Source organism: Dendrobium catenatum, unplaced genomic scaffold, assembly GCF_001605985.2.
Source record: "Dendrobium catenatum unplaced genomic scaffold, ASM160598v2 fragScaff_scaffold_133, whole genome shotgun sequence".
NCBI classification, from domain to species: domain Eukaryota; kingdom Viridiplantae; phylum Streptophyta; class Magnoliopsida; order Asparagales; family Orchidaceae; genus Dendrobium; species Dendrobium catenatum.
Window position 1 is genome coordinate 8103182 of NW_021318595.1, and position 23642 is coordinate 8126823.

The 23642-nt window shown below is 29.3% G+C and overlaps 1 long non-coding RNA gene across 1 annotated transcript in view; it reads left to right on the plus strand.

The window, feature by feature from the left end:
- The first annotated feature begins 6 nt into the window (after window positions 1-6).
- The window catches only part of LOC110112542, a 27685-nt gene continuing 4049 nt past the window's right edge, over window positions 7-23642 (plus strand). The window contains exon 1 of the long non-coding RNA XR_002305038.2: window positions 7-7223. This is a non-coding gene — a long non-coding RNA (uncharacterized LOC110112542). The remainder of the gene's footprint in view (window positions 7224-23642) is intronic.

The window sequence follows — 23642 nt, forward strand, 5'->3', positions numbered from 1 at the left end:
TTGCCTTAATGTCAGGGAAAAATTCTGAATATTTGCCGAAATCTTCTAATCCGCAACCTTCGAATGTGTTGCCTAATATTCCTAGAAAAACTCCTTTTCCCAAATCTTTTAAAGAACCTTTAACTGGTTCTGATAGCAATGGAAATCATGGTATTAGTATTTCTTCTTCTTCTTTGAATGTTATGCCTGCTTTAATTGTTTCTGATGAGGATAGTAGAAAACTAGCTGAACCATACAAATATGCATTAGTTAGTAAATTTTCTTTCAGAAGGCCTTATATGGAAGAAATTAGGAAATTCTTTCATAGTTTGAATCTCACGGGTATTTTTTTCTATTTGCTTTTGGGATGCTAGACATGTATTTATAAATCTTTCAAATGACTTGGATTATAGCAGGATTTTCTTGCAAAGGTCATATTATGTGAGAAACTGTTAAATGAGAGTATTAAAATGGTCTCCGAAATTTCATATAATCACCTCTTTGTCCTGTTTGGATTTCTTTATCATACTTACGTATGCATTTTTTCAATGCTCAAGTGTTATAAGTGATCGGTTCCATTTTTGGGAGACCATTACAGGTTGATCAAGCAACAGCCAAAAAATCGAGGCCTTCTGTGGGAAGAATTTTAGTGGAAATTGATATCACTAAAGATTTTCCGAATGACATTTGGATTGGTTCAGATTCTTCTGGTTATATTCAGAAAATTGAATTTGATAAATTTCCTATTTTATGTACAAATTGCAAATTACATAGGCATGATTTGAGTAGTTGTTTTATTTTGAATCCTTCTTTTAAAGAGAAAAATCTTAAGCAACATATTCCTACTAAATCTCTTAATAAAGAATAGATTCTTGATAATTCTCTAAATGATTATTTAGAGAATGTGGAGAAAGATTTAAAAGAACTAATAGATATGAATGATGTTAATGTAGTTAACAATAATTCAGATATCTTAGATTCTCTTAAGAATTGAAAAAATTTTGGATATGGTTGTTTATGATAAATATCTTGCTTTGAAAATTTAAGGTTTTTGTGATGATTCTTTGCATTCTAATGTTCAAGATGATTTTATTTCTATTACTTCATCTTCTGTTGTCAAGGCTTTGAATAATGTTAGTAAAATGATGAAAAAATAAAACAGTGAGTGTGGTTTCAATAAAGCAACTATTTCTATTACGGATGGTAATTCTTGTGAAAAAGCAGGTGAGAATAAGGAAATGGAGGAGGTGAATTTAATTCTGATGTGGTAAGTGTTTATGATTTTGAGGTGGGTAAGTCAAAAGCGTTTCATTCTTTTTATAATACTAGATTGAAGAAAAAGAATTTTACGGTCTTAATAGGACCTAAATCTTTTCCTTTACAAAAATAAATGATTAACTTTTTAGTGTGGAATGTTAGAAGGATTGGTTCTCTCTATTAGAAATAGAGTTAGGAATTTATGTCCTATTCATTGAATTGAATTGCTAGTTATTATTTAACCTATGATTAATATTTGTAAAATTATGCATACTGTTAGATTATTAGGTTTCAAGCATTTTTTTTTTCTAATTCTTCTAATAAAATTTGGTTATTTTGGCTAATAATGTTTCTTTAGATGCTATAGAAGATTTTCATCATGTTGTAAATGTGTCTATTATCTATTTTGATTTTACTGTTAAGGGATCTTTAGTATATTCTGCTTGTAATAGATATGATAGAAGAATTCTTTTGAACCAAATTTGTTCTTTTGCATTGGATATTAATGATCCTTGGTTTGTTGGAGGGGATTTTAATACAAATCTTCATGTTAATGAAAGGGTAGGGGGTTGTCCTCCTAATATGAATTCTCTGGAAGAATTTTCAAATATGATTATTGATTGTAATTTGACTGACATTGATTTTGTGGGATCGACTTTTACTTGGAACAACAATAGATTTTGAAAAAGATTGAATGGGATTCTATTCAATCATTTATGGATTGCTAAATGGCATTTTACTTCTATAAAACATCTTAGTAGAAGCTTATCCGATTATTGCCCTTTATTGATTTCTATTGAGAAGAGAAGGATAATATTTCTTAGAATGGTTGCCTTAGTTTTAGATTTCAGAATATGTTGATTCGACATACTGAATTTTTTAAGGTGGTTGAATCCAAGGTTTAAAATTGCGTAAATAAGCCTCGAGGTATTTTTCGTCCGTGAGGCGAGGCGTAATCCTTGAGGCGGTGCGAGGCGTAAGCCTCATGGACGAAGAATTGCGTAAATGGGAATTTATGTATTTGACTTTTCCTTTCCCCTAACCATATTTCCTAATGCATAAATGCAAAATTAAATCAAAAATCTCAAAAAAATTTAAACCCTAGATTTTTTCTTGAAAAATCAAACTTTGAATTAAAAAAAAAAAAACTTAAAACCCATAGTAGAGGTGTCGTAGAGGGCAGCCGGACTCAAGTTGCTCACGGTCGTGAGGCGGCGTGAAGGCCGGCCGAGGGAAGCTAGTGCTTGTGGAGCTCTTCTGTTTAGTTCGGATAGGCATAAAGAAGAAAGGGATGAAATGGCTTTTTTTTTTTTTAAGAACTTAAGTGTGTGGAACCCAGCTCCATGAGGCGTAAGCCTCACCTAAAATTGCGCAATTAAGCCTCTGAGGCGCGCCTCAGGATCCATGAGGCGTAAACCTCACCCAGACCCAAAATTGCTTAAGCAATGAGGCTCTTTGGGGTAGAATTGCGCAGAGGCTCGCCTCTTATTGCGCAATTTTAAACTATGGTTGTATTGCTCTTGATAACTCAATAAAAGGTATGATTGGAATTGGGCTAAAATTGAAGCGTTTAAAAAAATGTCTTAATTGATGTAATAAGTATCATTTCAAAAATATTTTTGCTAACATTAAAGAAATGGAGAAAAAGGTTTTTCCTTTAGAAAAATATTTTAATTTTTTATCCTTTTTTTTAAATGATTTAAATGTTGCCAAGGACTAACTTATTCAGTGTCAAGACATGGAAGAAACTTTTTGGAGACAAAAAGTTTTTTCTAAGCATATATCTGATGGGGATAGAAATATCAAATACTTTGATGCTTTGGTTAACAAAAAGAAATTCATTAATTGTATTAAGATGTTAACTGGATCTCGGATGCATTGCTAAACAATTCGGTGATTAGAATTTTTTCTAATATATTTTGTAACAACGTGAATTTTCAGCAATTATTCAATTCTCAAGTCCTTGATAATGTTATTTCTGTTGAGGATATCTGAGAATCAAGAGGGGTTTATTTTCTCTTTTCTTTTTTTAAAAAAATCTTAAAACAAACTTGCTTATTTTTTTGATATGTGTATAGTTAGAGGATTTTAAATTTCGCTTGTGAATCTTCCAATATATCATCCTGATTGTTCGCGCTAAAACTTTAAATGAATATCCGTCGTTAATTGTATCTTCAACCAAATGGCACAATTTGTGTTTATCTTCTTCTTCTTATCAACACATCCCTGCACGAAATGGCGCCGTTCATAAAATTTCATTTGCTCGCAATCATATATGGCGCTGTTCTATTCTTCCCATTGTCAGTGCCAACGACGGTCCTGCTCACCAAACCCAGCAAACATCCCCTTTCAAAAGGTAAACTTATTAACGTCTCTTTTTAATTTCTTCAAAAAAAATATTTCTGCTTTGTTCGTCTTTCGCTATCGTTCTGGTTTCGCTCGCCGAAGCAAACTGAAAGTTTTTGCTTTGCGAGTGAACAAACATATTTGAGAGGAAATTTTTATCTCTGGGTTAAAAAATTTAATGTTTGTCAATAAATGAGGAAGCTTTCATATTATGGAAAATTTTTTATTTGCATTTTAGCTAATAGGCAATTGGAGAGGTGATAAACGGAAACAAAAATAGATTGAGGTTTTTCCTGGACAGATATTTTTAAAGTTTTCTATGGTAGTTTGAGTTATTTTAATTACAAATACGCATCTACACATATATTTAAAAAAAAAAATATGCATCGCGCACGTGCATACAAAAGCATGATTACTTTATTATAAGTCAGCTTCTGATCAATAGATTAAGGCTTCGTTTGGGACGGCTTTCTTTGACATAACAGAGAAGTTATGTTTTTAATTTGGTGAACAATTATTTTAAGGTCATTCAATTCTTGCATTGAAATTTTTCCAGTGCAAATACTTCTCTTCAATTTCAAATCTAACCATTAGCCTCACAAGCATTGGTATTTAGATTCATACACTGCTGATATACACAATATCAGTTTTATAACAAGGTAAAAAAAACTAAGATCTTCATGAATCAGTTGCACTTCATCAAATTCAATACACCCCTTTCCTTTAGAAGCTTCATGAATATATTCTTATTTGTTGAACTATATTTTCTAGGTTTCTTTTCAATATATATGATTCCAATATACCAAAATAAAATATACAGAATCCATCAGACTGTAATCTAAATTCATTTTTCGAAATCCTAAATAATTCTCTAAAAAATGGATTCCCTCAGATAAGTAAGAGGAATCATGAATCGCTTTCCATCAACACTATAACAAATATATGGCCTCTACTTGAAATGTCTCTATCATTTGTAGTTGACATAACACTTCTCACAAAAGAAGCCAATTTTCTACACTTCTTTGCCATCTCCATGATTCTTTTGGAACTCAACATTTCTGCTTGAGAGTATGAAAAGTCAAAATTTTGATATCCTAATAATAGTAGCTTCTTCTCTTGTTGGATAGTTGCATTATTTTCTTCCTTTTCATTTCTTCTACTCTACAGTGTTTTTCTCCTCTCTATGTTTTTTCTCCTCTAACAAAGGTGGAGTTTCTTGAATTTTTCATACTTTATTCTTCATACAAGGCAAAAAAAAATTAGTTGACTTCTTTCATAGCCCTTTCTTAGTATTCTATTACAAATAAATTATCTTTTTTTATCGCGAGCATGCGAGCTACAAAATTTTATGTCTTGAGTTAGATTGAATTTTTTTTCCTTTTAAAACTAGATTTCCTGCAGTCTTGAGTCAAGCCTTATCTAGATTCATGGTTTGAGATTATTTATGATTGGATGTACCTAAAAGTTAATCATATCTCCTTATTAAGAGAGCACTCTTGAGTTAAGAGGGTGCTCAGCTATGAATAAATAAAAAAGACAAATGAGAAATACATGGAAAGGTATATGCCAAAATGAAATTAAAAAAAAAAAATTGGTTGAATTGATATTTCAAATTTTCAACGCTTCCACAATTGACATAATATTTTTTGTTTATGTATGCTTGCTATTTCACTTTGTTATTTTTATTAATGTATTCATATTTTTCATTTGCACGTTGGGTACTTAGTATCCTATGGTGCAGCAGCCCCTTTCCATCGTCTCCAATGCACGATTTGGTCTTGCTCATTTATTCTTGTTTTTCTTTGCCAAACCCTAATTCATATAATTAAGTTCATTTCTCCTTAACCTTCGCCTTTGTCTAAGAAGAAGGTAACTTATTGGGGTAAACTTATTAGGGTGAAAATTGATCATTTACTTATTTCCAAACTAATTTTTCTGTTGTACTTCTTATCTCTCTCGCTTAAAGGGTTCGCTGAGCATAACTGACATTATCTTATCGATATTGCTCATATTTTAATATTTATATGTGTTTCTCATCAATTTTAGAAAATATTATTATTTTTGAACTTCAATTAATGTAATATATTATTACCAATTTACTACTACTCAATTATCTATTACTTATTTTGATAAATCTTCTTTTCACACAACACCTTGCATCTTTGATCGTTCAAAATTTAAATAATAATAACATAATAAACATGTAAAAGTGTAGCAATGATTAAAGATAAAACAATGAAAAAATTGTCTCCAACAAACCGTTTACACTGCACATCAACTGGTCTAGTTTTGTTCAGGAAAATGCAAATGCCCACCACAAAAATTTATCATAATGTGGATTAGACTTGTCTCAGTTATGAAGGAAAATAAGTTATGCACATTTTTTGGAAAGATTTTGATGGCTGTCATGAGGAATCCCTGAGAACTTCATACAGAACAATGCTCCCGCAAGCCAAAACCAAAATCAAGGACTGGAATTGCGGGAAGCAGCTGCTCTCCTACACGGACATTTTCCTCCTTCGAGTGCAGCAACATCCATGAGGAGAAACTCTTATTAGAGTATATTGATCTTAGTCTCCATGTACTAATTAGATAAACGAAAGTGCAGCATATTAGATAGTGAGATCCTTGAAAGAGTGCAAATTTCCATTTTCAATACTTACACCGACAACTTGATGGTTCAAGTCACCATTCTCAGGTACACTGTATTCATTGCAGTTGGCTAAACCGACGACTGCTGAGCTCTTCAAACCTTCGAAATAAGTTGTATTAGGGAAATATTCAGCACAGCGGACCTTCCAACCTACAATAAATCAAATACAGTATGATATTAGCAAAGAAAAGAGCTTGTAGGTCATTGATGCTTATAAATTGTTAAAAAGGAAATCTAGAAACAAGCTGTACCCTGAATGTAGCTTATATATCAGAAAAATACAAAGCCATGGTATGACTTTCCTATAAGACTTTCATATTGGGATGAACTAAAGTTATCTACATTGATGCTAAGGTATTATATGCCTCACTCTGTAATAAGCAGATTTTATCATTCTTTTAAACTGTTAGATCCATAAGAAGAAGAAAAATAAAATCTTACTATTTTTCAAGGAACATTTATTCTATTCAAACTTATTTTCAACATAAAACGGCAAAACATTCATTTTTAAATTTTTTCGTATAACACTAAAAAATTTTAATTCCAAAACACAAAATTGTTTGGCAATGGCTTATTCATTACTTTTCTCAATCCGCAATAATATTTGCGCTTTGATTAGCTATAAGTTTTCATTTGATATTTTTCTTCCTGTTTTTCCATTTGGATTATTCAATGCTTGTAAATGAATTTAGTTCTCTTTAAAAAAGTTTGATATTCCATTGCTTGGAATGCAAGAATTGGCTCTATTCAATGCAAGAATTTTAAATACTTCATCACTTTGATAATTGAGATAATATTTTCTTTCTATGTATTTTTGTTATTTCACTGTTCTATTTTTTTTTTATTTATTCATATTTCTCTTTTGCACTTTGGGTACCTAATATTCTATGGTGCAGCATCCCCTATACATCGACTCCAATGCACGATTTGATCCTGCTCATTGGTCCCGGTTGTTTTTCGAAATTCCTCGTTCTACATATCATTCAAGGTAAATTCATTATTATAAACAATTTTTCATTTGCTAAATCATATAATTTCTTACCATTGATTTATAAACACCATTTGCACGAATTCTTGTTTAATTTGAATTACTTACATTCTAAGATATCTCACATTCTTATTTATAGTGATAGTGTAAAGTTATTAAACTTTAATAATATGAGTTAAATTGATTTACTAATTTTATCATTCACGTTGCATGCTATTAAGCATTTTTAATTTAAATTGATTTACTATTGATTTATGAACACCATTAGTTTTTAATATTTGCTTATTTTATGTTACCTTTTTTTTTTCTTTTTTTATATACGCAACCCATCTCATATAAGATTTTATGTAATGCATTTTTTTTATTTAGTCCAAACCCTTCTATATTAAATTATGGCTGTCCTCCCTTAGAATAAGCCAAGATTATTCTTCATATAAGCAAGTGTCATGTAAGATGAATTCAATTGTGGGATTAATAAAATTATTTGTTGCTTTGTTCAACTGTATGCGTGAAGGTTAGCTTGATGTTTTTCTTTATCTTTTTAGTTATTTGAATTTTCAGTGCCTTGTGAAGTTCTTTAATGAGAGTCTCATTTATGTTTCATTGAGGTTCTCTGGTGAGGCTTCAAAAACCATTAGTTATCTTCTCTTTGTACTCCTCCATCCCTTTTGCTCTTAGCCATCTTTTTGATTGACCACTACATTATAACTCAACCTCTATTAGCATCCTCAAAACTCCACTACATAACAACACTACTGTTAAATCTATACTACTATTAAAATGTTGCTTGTGAATCGTCCGATATATCATTGTGAGTGTTCGTTATAAAACTTTAACTTAATATCCATCGTTAATTTTTTAAATATATTCCTATTTCTTTTTTCGACGCATCCCTCCTTATTTCTTCGTATCAATGCATCCCTATACCAAATGGCGCATTTCTTTTGTTGTATAAAATCGTATATGCTCTCGGACACTTAGAATCTTCTGCTCGCCGGATAAAGCAAACTTCTCAAGGTGAACTTATCTTTATTTTTGTTCAAATATCCGTATTTTATATTGGTTGGCTATCAGTTAGTCATTCAACCAGATCTTTGTTCTTATTTCCCCGAGCCTTCTTAATTTTCTTCTTTTAAGATTTTATATCCCTAGAGTATTGAAGAGGTCCATGAAGTGCGGGAAAAATATAATAGGAAAAAAAAAAAAAGAATCTGCAACCACTATTAGAATATCTAGCCCAACATAATCAAATAAATTTAAGATGGAGAACTATACTAATTGAAATAAGGTCAATCCAAACATATATCAGCAGCAGCATAAATATAAGGTTGTGTTTGGACTCACTTTTATTAGTTACTTCTCATTTTCTATTTTCAAAAACAAGTACTTGAGCAAAAAAAATTAGCAACCGTGTTTTCATTTCTTTTAATACAAAATTAGTTGTTTCATGAAATTATGAAAACATCAGCAAGGCAGCATTAACATTTTTATTTTAAAGTCCGTGCAGTACTTTCAATTATTTAGTCTAATTAGATACTTCTTATGGTAAATATCTATTCATAAAATTAATAAGACGAATGTTCTGCTTGCCGGATACATCCAACATCTCAAGGTGGGGTTTACTTTTTTGGCTTGATAAGCATTTATTTTCTTATTGGAAGTTTTTTTTAGTTCGATTTATTTTAATTCAATTACGCACATACACATACAATATAATTCTTAAATGTGTGATTACTTTATTATAGCTCAGCTTCCAATCAATAGATTAAAGGTTCATTTGGGATATCTTTCTTTGACATAATTTTTTATTAAGGTAATATTTCTTATAGGTAATATAGAAATTTATCAGAGAAGTTAGGTTTTTAATTTGGAGAACAATCTTATTAATGTTAAAACCCACAAATATTCAATATCAAACTTTTTTTTTTATCAAGAGATCATATTATTAGAGGCTTAATTTTTTTTTTCCGTAGGACATTTAGGGCCATTTTAATTTCTAACAAGAGAATGGAGAAAAATGCATGTTGTTGTTGTTGTTATTGTTGGACATTTAGGGGCATAGCACAATTTCATTAGCTAAAAAGGATAAGTACAATAGTTAGAACCTATGAAATCAGGAAAAAAAATTTATAGAGCAGTACATGCTAAGAAATAGAATAGAGAAAATCTAAACATTTTTAACATATTCCAAAGTAAAAAACATAACTCATAAAGTACAAAAAACACCCATAACCAGGTGTAGTATCTGAAATAGTCGATCATCATCGTCCTGCAAAAATTCCACAAAGCAATTTCCAAACGAATAAAGATTGTACATTGTAGTGGAACTTATGCAATAAATATGGCTTAATAGTGAAGGGATTTTCTTACACAGCTCATCTATTTTTCTTGAACTCGTATAGACTATACGATGATGCTATTGCTTCAAGCTGTTGAATTTATACATTAAATTTTATAGAAATATAACACATATTTATACATATAAATATAATATATATAACACATTATAAATATACCACATTTATACATATATAAATGTTGTGGAGTTCTATTATAAATATAACACATTTTAAATTTATGCTTTAAATTTGGATTTATATAAATTCCATAATCTAAATATAATAGATATCTTTATAAATATTTATGCTATTAGCTTGCAATTTCTTCCCCTTTTTTTCTTTTGACTTTCAAAGTTATTCCAAGTGAAAATTTATGTACCCAACATCGATTATTAGATTTGGACTTTAAGATATAGGGACAAAAAAAAAAAGTAAAACGATTTTCTAGGATTAGATGGGCATTTAAAGAATATTAATAAAAATATTTTTTAGAGTAAAATTTTAGATCTTAAGATTCTATCTGTGCATGAGGATGCTAATATGTGGGAAAAAATGGCTAGTGGTATTAAGAATATTGCAAAAGATGTGTTTGGAGTTTCGAAGGGAAAAGCTCTTAATAGTAAAAATAGTTGGTGGTGGAATCCTAATGTACAAGAAAAGATAAAAAATAAGAAGATTTGTTATAAAAATTGGTTTAGATGTAAAAATTTTGATAATTGAGAATGCCATAAAGAGGCTCGTAAGAAATCTAAGAAAGTTATTTGCGATGCAAAGAGCTTAGCTTTTAATGATTTATATAATATATTAGATACTATGGAGGATGAAAGATATATGTATAAGTTAGCCAAACAAAGAGATAGGAGTTGTAAGGATTTAGTTCAAGAAAAGTCTATTAAGGATGAAGATAAAAAAATACATTTCTTAGAAGATGATATTCAACAAAGGTGGATGAGATATTTTGCTAAACTTTTTAATGAAGAATGTGAAAATACAATTGACTTTAGTGACTCTATCATCCTAAATGAAAATAAAGATTTTTGTTTTTATCGACGTATAAATAAAACCGAAGAGAGGCTTTGAAGAAAATGAAGTGTGGAAAAGCTATTGAACCTGATGATATTCCAATAGAGACGTGGAAATGCTTAGGAGAATGAGTTTTGAAGACTAAAAAGATGCCAGATCAATGGAGAATGAGTGTGTTAATTTCTATTTTTAAGAATAAAAGTGATGCACGAGTGCAAATTATAGAGGAATTAAGTTAATGTATCCTACTTTAAAATTATGGGAGCGAGTTATGGAGCGTAGGTTGTGGCGTGATACTAATGTTTCTCAAAATCAATTTGGATTCATGCTGGTAGGTCTACTATGGAAGACATGCATTTATTGAGAGGTATGATGGAGAAATATACAGAGAATAAGGAGGATCTACATATGATATTTATTGATTTAGAGAAAGCATATGATAAAGTTCAAAGATAAGTGCTATGGAGAGTTTTTGAAAAGAAAGGAGTTAATAATGCTTATATTCAAATCATTAAAGATATGTATGCAGGAGCTATTACTTGTGTTCAAACACAAGGTGGTTTGACCAAGTATTTTCCTACTTCGGTTGGATTACATCAAGGATCAGCCTTAAGTCCATATCTTTTTGTTCTCACTAAACATTTGCAAGAGATGTACCTTGGTGTGTGCTTTTTGCTGATGATATTCTTCTTGTTGGTAAGACTTGATAGGAAGTTGAAGGTAAACTTGAATTATGGAGGTCAATCTTAGAGTTTAAAGGGTTTCCATTGAGTAGATCTAAAACTAAATATATGGAGTGTAATTTTAGTAGCAATAGACCTAGTGAGGGGATTGTGACTTTTGGGCGATCAAGTCATTAATAAGTGTATACGTTTTAGATATCTTGGATCTATTGTTCAGAGTAATGGTGAAATAGATGGGGATATTATCAGCAGAATTCAAGTTGGATGGTTGAAGTGGAGGATGCATCGGGTTTATTGTGCGATAGAAAAGTACCCCTCAAACTTAAGGGAAAATTCTATAAGATGGTGGTGAGATTTGCAATGCTATATGGTGTCGAATGTTGGTCATTAAAAGAGAAGCATAATACTAAGTTGTGTTGCAGAGATGATGATGCTTAGGTGGATGAGTGGCTTGACCCTTAGAGATAGGATACGAAATAAGCATATATGTGAAAAGGTTGGAGTAGCTCTAATGGGAGATAAGATTAGAGAGATTCGCCTTAGATGGTTTGGTCACATTAAACGGAGGCCTTCTGATGACCCGGTTAGGAAAGTTGAGGTATTATATTTGACTTATATTAAAAAAAGGTAGAGGTAGACCTAAAAAGACTTGGTTAGAAAATATTAGAAATGATCTTTATTTATTAGATTTAAATGAGAATTTGACTTTTAACCGGACACAATTGCGAAAAAGGATTCATGTAGCCGACCCCACATAGTTCGACAAATGCTTGATGTTGTTGTTGTTTTCTTTTTACTTTCTTGGTAAATGTAGTACAACGTATAAAAAAAATTGAAGCAAAAAAAAAGTATTAAAAAAATGGAAAATGATATGAGAAAATTCAAGGAAAAAAATTGTAAGTATGAAATTTTATGCATCTTCATTGCCGTCGACACCTGTCATCGTGCAGGTATAAAGTTTTTTTTTTCTTTACTATACACTAAATTTTCTTTTGTATTTCTTATAACTCTTGTTGAATTGCTACAAAATTGTTCAATATTACATATATATTGGTATCTAATTCAGTATGTTAATTCTTCAATTTTCGTTTGGAATTTCAAACTTCAATTATGTTTATTAAGCAAAACATTTGTGGAAAATACATGCATATTTATTACACAAGTGTGTTAATGAGTCGAACATAAATGTAATGGAGTTTTATTATAAATATAATACAGTTTAAATTTATAAATTAAATTTGGATTTATATAGATTCCATAATCTGAATATAATAGATATATTTATAATTAATTATTCTATTAGCTTCCAATTTCTTCCCTTGTTTTATTTTGACTTTCTTAGCAAATGTAGTACTACTTTGTGGTAATTTTCCTCTGACTGAACATTAAAAATCAGGGATAAAAAAAAATTATTTCACAAAAAAAAAAAAATGTTTTCCTCTGACTCTTATAAGTACCCTTAAGCGCTCATGTAGCATAGCAGGGGAAAGGCAACCACACCTTCTTTCAAACAAGTACAAAGACCCTTAAGCGCTCACATAGCGTAGTGGGGATTGAAGAAATACGGCCGCGGTGTCATCCGACACCTACTTGAAGTGCTCACGTAGCGTGGAGGGAAATGTTATGTTTTTCAGAATTTCTCCTAAATGGGGAAGATGTCGGAAGACTGCTAAAATTTATACTGAGTAAGGGAATTGATTTGAACTCTAATGAACTAAACATGGGACATAAAACTTGGGCTTAAATTGGGAGCAACATCAAACTAAACTTGAAAAATTATAATACCATAGCTATATCTATATTTATATACCTATTTTTATACTTTCTTTCCATTAAAGTGTTGCTTGTGAATCTCCCGATACATCATCCTGGCCGTTCTTTAAAATACCTTAACTTAATATCCATCGTTAAATTTTTTAACTATATTCCTATAACTTCTTCCACCTTAAAATTGAAGTGGCGCATTCGATGTTTATCTATGCATCTGCTCGCGAACCAATATACCGTTGTTCTTCCTTTTGTTGTTTCTTCTGCACCAATATACTGTTGTTTTCTTCTTCGTATCATAGAAAAATTTAGCAATTTCCTCCCATTTTCTTGTTGTCTTTTCTTGTTCTTTGTTTTTAAGCTTCTTTTCAAATTTAATGAGCCAAAGATCACTTTATCTGTGTCCAATTTGTATCTGACTCATAGATAAAGTGTTTAAGTTTCTTTATCTATGATCCCAAGTTCATGAAGTATTTAAGTTTCTTTTCCTCATAAAATCTATTTATGAGTTTGTTTTGTATCTGACTACTACATGGTTATCTTTGTTCGCGCCCATAGATGTCAATGGCACAAAATAGCGCGCGACGCGGCGTACCTACGGCGCTATGTGTATAGCGCGGCGTAGATGTTCAAAATAGCACGCGCTATTTGTGCCACATGCACACCATGGTGCACGACGCAAAATAGCACGTGTCATTGTTTTAAAATTTTATACTTATTGGACTTGAAATTGTTAGAGACAGGTTGAAGGATAATCTCAATGGAATTTATTGTATGAAGGCATGTATTTGATGGAGAACATGAAAGTTGAAGTGACTTTTTTTAGTAATGGACTTGATAAGATTGTGACTGAAGTGATATCTTGATTAGACGTGGTAATTTTCTTAGCATGTTAGTTAACTAATAGATAGTTTTTAGAATGTAGGAGGATATGTTAGAATAGACAAACATTCTACAAAGTATAACAAGATTGTCTATTTAAATAAGTTGCTTAGATTGTTATTTATTTGTATTGTCATTGTTTGCTTGTTATTATGATAGTTTGTCTTTCAAATTAATAATATTTCATATTCATACTTATTATTTTATAATTCTTATATAATTTGCGACATTCTTGTATAATTTGCGACATATTCAAAATGACGCGTGTCGTGTCGTGCGCTATGCGCCATGGCTCCAATGGGAGCTTTGGTGCGCCATTCGCTGTTAACAAGTATGTTCGTGCCAATAATTGAACAAGTTGTGATAGCAAATTCCAGGGAGTTGGGACTTTCTTAAGGGACATAAACTATATAATTTTAATGTTTTTCAAGAAATATGAATCAAATATTTTTTAAATGTAACAATTCCTCCCCCCTTCGAAATTTTCTTTGTTAAATTAGGTTTGCCTAGGGATTGTTTTTCCTCACTTCATTTTTATTGGTATATTTGTTGTTTACAATTGATTGAATAATATCAATGTTACATATCTTATAAAATGTTTTTTGTTTAGGCATGCTTACAATGCTATTTCACTGTGTTGTTCTTTTTTTTTTTTTTGAGAATTTCTTAAGAATAAGAAGAAGAGAAATGTATAAAACAAACAATTAGACAGCTGAGATAATATTTTTTCTGTTAATTTTATTAATGGATTGATTTTTTTTTTCACTTTGTGTACCTAATATTCTATGGTGCAACATCCCCTGTCCATCGCCTCCAATGCACGATTTGGGCCTGCTCATTGATCCCTATTGTTTGTCGAAAGTCCTCTTGTTCAACCCATCATGTAAGGTAAATTTATTATTATAAACATTTTGTCATTTGCCAAACCATAATTAATTACTATTGATTTATTAAAATTTGTTAATTCACTTCAGACCAAAGCCCTATATGGGGTCCTGGTTGGGTACCCATTGGGTACCCATGCTTTACTCGGACGGGCTTCACCCACCCACACCCACCCATGGTGACTTTCGGGATGCCATACCCACCTATACCCACCCACATTCCATGCTTTTTGAATGCAGTTTGCCACAGATTGATGGCCTTGAGGCTTGTTTCCCTTTTGCTATGATTGTAAACTTTTAAGAAGCATATCAGAATTTATCGTAGTCACAGCATGGTTAAGTGCTGCACATTACGTAATGATAATTGCACTAATATAAGATATACGATGATTATCAATGCAAATTGATTTATCCTCTTATGTTGAGTACCCACCCATACCTACCCATACCCACCCATAAGGCCATGGGCGTACCCATACCCACCCGGTGGGTACATGGGTGGGTGTGGGTATGGGTACCCAATGCAGGGCTCTGCTTCAGACGGAATGTAAAACTTATATCACAAATGTTGCATTCTGAACATATGCACGAACCAATCAGTATAAAATTTCTAAAGCTCTAATATTCTATTGCTTCTTGGTGATATTTTCTTACTTACATTGATATAATTAAATTTGTGGTTTGCATTTGGGCGTTCTTGTTTTAACTATCCTCAAGTTATTATTTTATCAAGTTAGATTAAGACTTCGATTGTTTTAAATATCCTCAAGTTATCATTTTATCAAGTTAGATTAAGACTTCTAATTAAGCACATGGTTGATAAGATGTTATGGATCATGCCTCGTTGTGCTATAATTGTTGGAATTTTCATGCATATTTCTACACATACATTAAAATCCTCGAATGTTTGATTACTTTATAATAAGTTATATTGCAATCAATAGATTAAGCCTTTGTTTGGGATATCTTTCTTTGACATAAATTTTTATTAAGTTAATTTTTCTTAAAGGGAAAATAGAAATTTATCAGACAATTTAGGTTATTTGGATATCAATTATTTAACTATATTTTCTAGGCTTCTTTTCAGTATATATGATTCAAATATACCAAAACAAAATTTACAGAATCCATATAAGATGTCCACCAGAAGCTCTAACATAACTATTTCCAAGGACAAATCAAATATAAGATATATTCCATTGTTGGAGCATCACAAGGCAGCATGATTGATTCGTCAGACTGTAATCCAAATTCATTTTCAGAAATCCTTAATAACTCTCTTAAAAAGGATTCCGTCAGATAAGTAGGAGGAATAATGAATCGCTTTCGATCAACACTGTAAACATAGATATAACCTCTACTTGCAATATCTCTATCATTTGTAATTTGCATAAAACTTCTCCCAAAAGAAGCTACTTTTCTACACTTCTTTATTATCTATATTATTCATTTGCAGCTCATGAATAATTAGAAAATACTAAATAGAATTAACGAATCATTGTATTCCTTACTTTCAAAAGTTTTAATTTTCATTTTTTCGACTTCTTCGTTTGTTCCAGAAAGTGGAAGAGTTTCCCACTCCCTACAATATTTCAATACAAATTTCTCTAGAGTGGAGATTAGATTGACACTGTTTATCCATATTGCAGACCTTGCACCCATGTATCTCTATATACTCAAATCATCAAACTTGTCAAAGAAAGGTTTTTTACCTAAAACAAAAAACTACATTCCTTCGATATCTTGCATTGTCTGTCGTTGAATATGAGATGGCTGAATGAAACCGAATGTAATCCACATTAGAATTAAATCATCTTTATCAAACTCATGATCTTGTGAAAATATAGAACAAATTGCAAAAAAAAATTTGTAGAGGATTTAGCAGACATATATGACCCATTGTTGTAGTACTTAAATTGCTTCCTAGAACTGTCATCACTTACCTTTCATCCAAATTAGAATTTAGAACACCACCAATGTACTGCTAATGAATACCATGAAAGGTTTTTAACTCTCTCCAATAATGACTCTTAATTTGTCATGATCATTAGGGTTCTCTATATAAGAAAATGCATGAGAGTTGAGAAGTTGTAAACACTCTGATGCGTCTTTAACGTCGAAACAACAAACAAACCTATAGAAAACTTCATGAGTATCAAAGCATTTGATGATATTATCTATTCAATAAGAAAATAAGATACATGTGATCTATTATAAGAGAGGTAAATCGGTTGTCCCTCGAGCCATAATGTTCATGTTGTTATTCCTAAGAAATATACTTATGCAATTTAATCAGCAAATATCTTCTCATTTATCAACTTTCATTATTTCTAAATAAAGTATGTTAATGTTCCTTTTGTTATTCCTAGGAAATATACTTATGCAATTTAATCCACAAACATCTTCTCATTTAATTACTTTCATTATTTCTAAGTAAAGTTTTTTTGTTCTTAAGAACAAGCTTTAATTTCGTAGTTCACAAACCTTCACACTAACGTCGTCTAATAAATGGTAACAATTATTTATGTTTTATATGGTCATATACTAGCTTGCATTTTTACTATTTAAGAATGACAAAGAATTCTAATATTATTAAAATTAAGATTTCTTCATTTGCTCTTTTACCATAAGAATGGTATAGTTGAATTTAGGGAAATTGCATTTTTCTCCCTCATCTTTGATATATATATTTATCTTATTTTGAGTAAATCTAATTCTCTCCTTGTTTATGCAAACCACATATATAATAGACTTTTTATAACTTGATTCGTGTCAAGAGATTCCTCATTAAAACAGTTTTTCTTAACACAAACCCTTTATATTAACCTCTCAAATTGATTAGGTTCATTAAGATTATGAAACAAGAAAATTTTAGAATTCTTTTTTTACCTAAATGCACATGATTTTTTTTAATTTTCTTAGAGTTAGTTTATTTACTACAATCTGTGTACTTATGAATTTATAAAATAAACCAAATTAAACCACCCCTATATAGTTCTGATATTCTCTCCTTATATCGCATTATATCTCCTATCATATAAAATAAAATAAAAATTATTTAATTCATGATGACGTAATTTTGTTTTATTTCTTAATAATGCATGGATTATTTTTGCAGATTGCATACTTTTGTGTTTGAACAAAGAAAATGATTATTAACGTCTGTGAGTTTGTCTTCTATTTCGATAATTTTACTTATTAAAAAAAACTTTAAATAGTTGGAATAATTTAGCACGAAAAGTTTTATTATTTATCCAAACCTGGAATTTTGTTTAAACTAATTTCATATATTCATGTCTAAGTTCAATATATTCTTATTAATCTCTGTACTGTCTCAATTTTCACTAGAAAGTGGTTCTGCATGAAACATATGTTGGTCTAAATTATAGTATTCTAATTCTACTATTTTGTATTTTTTCTATTGTCCATATAGCTTTTTTGTTATCCATTATTTGGAGTTAATCTCATGTTAGACATAAATGAATGAAATTGCTAACATTTGACTTTTTTGGTTATCGAAATAAAGCTAAGAACATGAATAGAAAGAAATATGAAGGGGGAAGTACTAGGTTGTAAAGCTTGATTAAGGTTGAATTAGTTTTTCTTACTAATAGAAGAGATATATAGCATTTAGAAAAAGAAAAAAGCAGTTTTCTAATTTAGAAATTGCTTGTTTGTCGTCAACATCAAAATCTTCAGGTTTATTTTTTACTAAACTCTAATTTTAATGTTATTTCTATTGTATAATTCTAAATAATTAATGTATATTTTATCTTTTAATAAACATATATAAAAGCATCAAATATCAATGATGTTAATATTAGTTATGAATCAAGTTTGTCATAATTATATTTTCTCAAACAACAACGTTCATGTTGTTATTTTGATGCAAGATTTTTTCAATTTGAACGACCAACATTTTGTTGTTATAATGGAGAAGTCATTCTTGCTCCGACAAATGTTCATGATCAACTATATGAATTATTCATCTCATATTCATCTGATTCAAAAGAATTTAGAAGTAAAATCATAGCATATAATAGTATAGATAAAAATTTAGTAAATGCAAGATAAGAAATTTACACGTTTAGAGCTTAAGAGCAAGTTTATCAGTTTACCTCCTGTTATAAAAGGTTTAGATGGTTCATGTTACTTTCAATTATATATTTATGACACTGATGCTGAAACCAACAATCGAATGAATGTTATTAAAAATTTAAATCTTTCAGAGGAATTGATAAAGAAATTGATAGATATATTTCTGTAAATTCATACGTATAATTTTTTAAATCTTTAAATAATAGAGATATATTGAAAAACTTATAAATAAGCATTAGATCTGATGTAAGAATAGATCAAAGAGTTTATAATATTTTAACAATAATATAAGTTGCAGCAATATGGATTGAAGGACAAAGTACAAGATTTAAAGATAGGACAAATGGCTCAAGATAGACTTGACCTTACAACACGTATTTTCAAGGCTAAATTACAAGATTTAAAGAATCAATTATTTAAGAAGTGAATTTTTGGAACTATAATTTCTCGTGTATATGTTACTGAATTTGAAAAAAGATACTTTAACATGCTCATTTTTTAATTATCTTGGATAATGCATTTAAGATAACATTTTTAATACAGTTTGATAGAATTGTATTTGTAGAATTACCAGATCCTTCAAAATATAAAAGTCTACATGAATATGTTGTAAAACATATGATGCATACTTCATGTGAAACTTTAAACAAAAATAATGCTTGCATGAAAAATAGATTATGTAAGAATAAATATCTCAGATCTTTCTCAAACCAAACTATAATTGGGATGATTCATGTCCAATTTATCGAAGAAGACAAGATGGTCATCAAGTAAAAGTAGAAAATAGTTTCTTATATAATTGTTGGGTTGTTCCTTACAATCGATATATATTATCTAAATATAATTGTCACATAAATGTATTTTTTTTAATAATTGTCTCATAAATATTAAGATATGTTCAATATCAAAGCAGTGAAATATATTTATAATACATGATAAAATTTCAATGGCATATACACATAAAAATGGAGAACAACATTTTGATGAAATTCAACAATATCGAGATGGCAGATCGGTATCAGCACCAGAAACATTATGGAGAATATTTGAATTTGATTTAAATAAGATGTATCCATCAATATTAAATTTACTACTGCATTTAGAAGACCAACAATCAGTTTATTATAAAGAAAATTAGAATTTACTTGATCTATTAAGAATTGACATTGTGAAAAAAACTATGTTGACCAAGTTTTTTAATCTCAATAAAACCGATTCAAAGGCAAATAATTATCTGTATAAAGAAATTCCTAAAAACTATGTGTTGAATAAATTAAAATAAAAATTATGGAAAAAGAAAAAAATATGAGCAAATTGGTCTTATAAAGGTTGGAGTAGCTCTAGCAGAAGATAAGATTAGAGAGAGTCGCCTTGGATGGTTTGCCCACATAAAACGGCGGCCTTCCGATGACCCAGTTAGGAAAGTAGAGGTATTAGATTTAACTTATGTTAAGAAATATAGAGGCGAACCTAAAAAGACCTTGTTATAAAATATTAGAAATTATATTTCTCTATTAGATTTAAACGAGAATTTGACTTTTAATAGGTCACAATGGAGAAAAATGATCCATGTAGCCGACCCCACGTAGTGGGATAAAGACTTGATGTTATTGTATGTATATGGACCAACATCATTTTTAGATTTATTACGAGTTCATGGAATCCAATGCTCTATTTTTAAACAAGCTGCAAAAATGCATGGTTTATTAGAAACATATACTTATATATCATATTACTTAAATGATGTATCAAATTATCAAATGTCAAATGCGCTCAGACAATTATTTGTTATTCTTCTTATCTATTGCGAGCCAACTAATGTTATTCAATTATGGAATGTTTATATATCATATACTTGCGTGTCAAAAATATTATTGGATATTAACTTATTTCTTGAGAGAATGAGAAAGTCCATTGATGATTTTGACTTACCTAAATTGCCACATGTCGAAAAGGTATTTCATGTTTTAAATGATGAGATCAATAACAGAGAAATATCATTACTCCAGCTGAAGATATAAATATAATACATACACTCAATTCAGATCAAAAGAACGCATTAGAAGAAATTATCAGTCATGTTAATCAGAAATGTAATGACATATTTTTTATAGATGTTCTTGGAGGTACGGGTAAAACTTATTTGTATCGTGCTCTTCTTTCAACTTTAAAAAATGATGGTCACATAACAATCTCAACTGTTACATCAGGAGTAGTCGCTTCAATATTGCCTGGAGGTCGAATAGCGCATTCAAGGTTCAAAATACCTATAAATTCAACAGAACTAACTTTATGTGCAATTACCAAACAAAGTGCACTTGCTCAATTATTTAGACAATCAAGTATTATACTCTGTGATGAAGCTCCTATGATAAAACGAACAACAATTGAAACTTTAGATAGAATTATGAAAGATATTATTAATAATTATAATTATTTTGGTGGTAAAGTGATTGTATTTGGAGGTAATTTCCGACAAGTATTACCAGTTATAAGACGTGCATCAAAATTAGAAATGATTAGCTACAGTATGGTTAAGTCATGCTTATGGCAATATATGAAAGTTTTCAACTTAAAAGAAAATATGCGGACAAGAACAGATCATTTATTCTGTGATTTTATTCTTAGAATTGGAAATGTAGATAAACAGAAAATCAACGATGGATTGGTGCATATTACAGATGAAATGGTTATAAAACATTCAAATAATAAAAATTCAAAAAATTCATTAATATATGTTATTTTCCTTTCTCTACGTGAAAATTTTTCGTCGTCGGAATATATTATGGAAATAACAATTTTTGCTACTAAAAATGAGTATATTGATAAGCTGAATCAAAAGCTTATTAATATTTTTCTAGGGGATGAGTTTACTTATTTCAGCTTTGACAGTGTTACTTATGATAGTTATAATTTTTATCAAGTTAAATTTCTAAATTCATTTATACCAAATAGTCTTCTTATTCATCATCTTGTTCTGAAGATAAATTGTACAATAATGCTATTAAGAAATGTAAATCTTTCAAATGTTTTGTGTAATGGAACACAAATGATTTGTAAATCATTTAAAAATAATGTGATTATTGTGTAAATTTTAATAGGACAATTTTTAGAGAGGATAGTTATGATATCACAAATTTCATTATGTACAAGTGATGATGAAGCTTTTTCATTTAAATTTCAGATAAAATAATTTTTAGTACGTTTGTGCTTTACAAAGACTATCAATAAAGCATAAGGTCAATCAATTCATAATGTTGGGATTTATTTCACATAATATTTTCTCATATTAGCAATTATATTTCACATTATCAAGAGGCATAACAATGAGCCTAACAAAGTTACTTATCATACTAGATAAATATACTTCTATTCAAGTTTCTTGCACAAAAAATATTATGTATAAAGAGATTTTCATATCTTTCAAATCTTTAATTGATATGTAGATACATTTAAATTAAGTATTATATTATTATTATTTTTATATTGTAATATATTTATCTAAATGTTATTTAATTATTTTCAATTAAATGACACATTAATATCAAATAAAGCTTAATGGATCAATCAAGTCTTATTAAAAGTTTATCTCTACATCAAAGTTATTGAAGTATTACTGTTCTAATAACTCAGATTGATGTTGTTAGAGTGTTCAAATCTAGACAAAGAAAGATTAAGAAGCTTACTTTAATAGATAAAGAGGTAATTATTTTTTTTATTTTATTTCAATGAATATTATTTTTATTGTTTTGAAAAAAAAAACAAATTTTTTATTTTTTTTCTAATAAATTATATGAAAAAAAAAATCAGGGTTTAAAAATATATGTCATAATGTTTAATTAAACAATTGACATATTTCATAACATATTAGAGATTGAAAAGACTTATGTTTTTTCAAATGGATAAAATCAACTATAAATAAAGATTTTTGTAATGTTAATGAAAATTTTAATATTATTTTAAGTAACATCTCAGAAATACAAATTACTATCACTGATAATATAGAAATAATTTTTCGATAATTAAAAATATCAAGTCAAATTTAAATTCTCCTTCAGGTAAGTATAATTATATTTATTATTTTTATCATAATATATTTTAATTGATTATAATTTTTAAATTTATTATAAATATTTTTTTATTAGTTTTGAACGTTTCTGAAGTGCGAATGATCTATAGCATAATGATAAAAAGAAAATTTTCAAACAAAATTTACAAATTTTTACTTAAGGTATGTAATGCATGTTTTTGTTTTCTTTTTCAAAAATTTTGTATTATATCTAATATTTATTTTATATTTTATAAGTTAGAAGTTTGTACTTTTAATTTATGAAAAACATTGGTAATAATATAATAGAAATAATTGAAAGAATCAAAAAAATAAAAAAAATAATCATTTTAGGAAAAGCCATGTGAAACAACTAAATCGTAAAAAGTAATTTTTCTGCCATAAAAACTTAACACTAATCCTTAGATGGAAATCTTATATAATAAGAGTTAATGTAAGCAAGTAAAAGATAATTGTTAGAAACTTTACAAGCGAAGTAATCAACATATGCAATTGTTATTTTAACCGCATAGAACATATATATTACATAAAATCGTGGGAAATCAGGTTAGAAAGCATTATTCACCTTATTCGGTTAATGAGGAAAGAAGAATGTTAATATTTAAATTCAAAGGGGATCTCAGGTACATCTAAAATGATTATTTTTTCATTCTTTAATTTTTTTTTCAATTGTT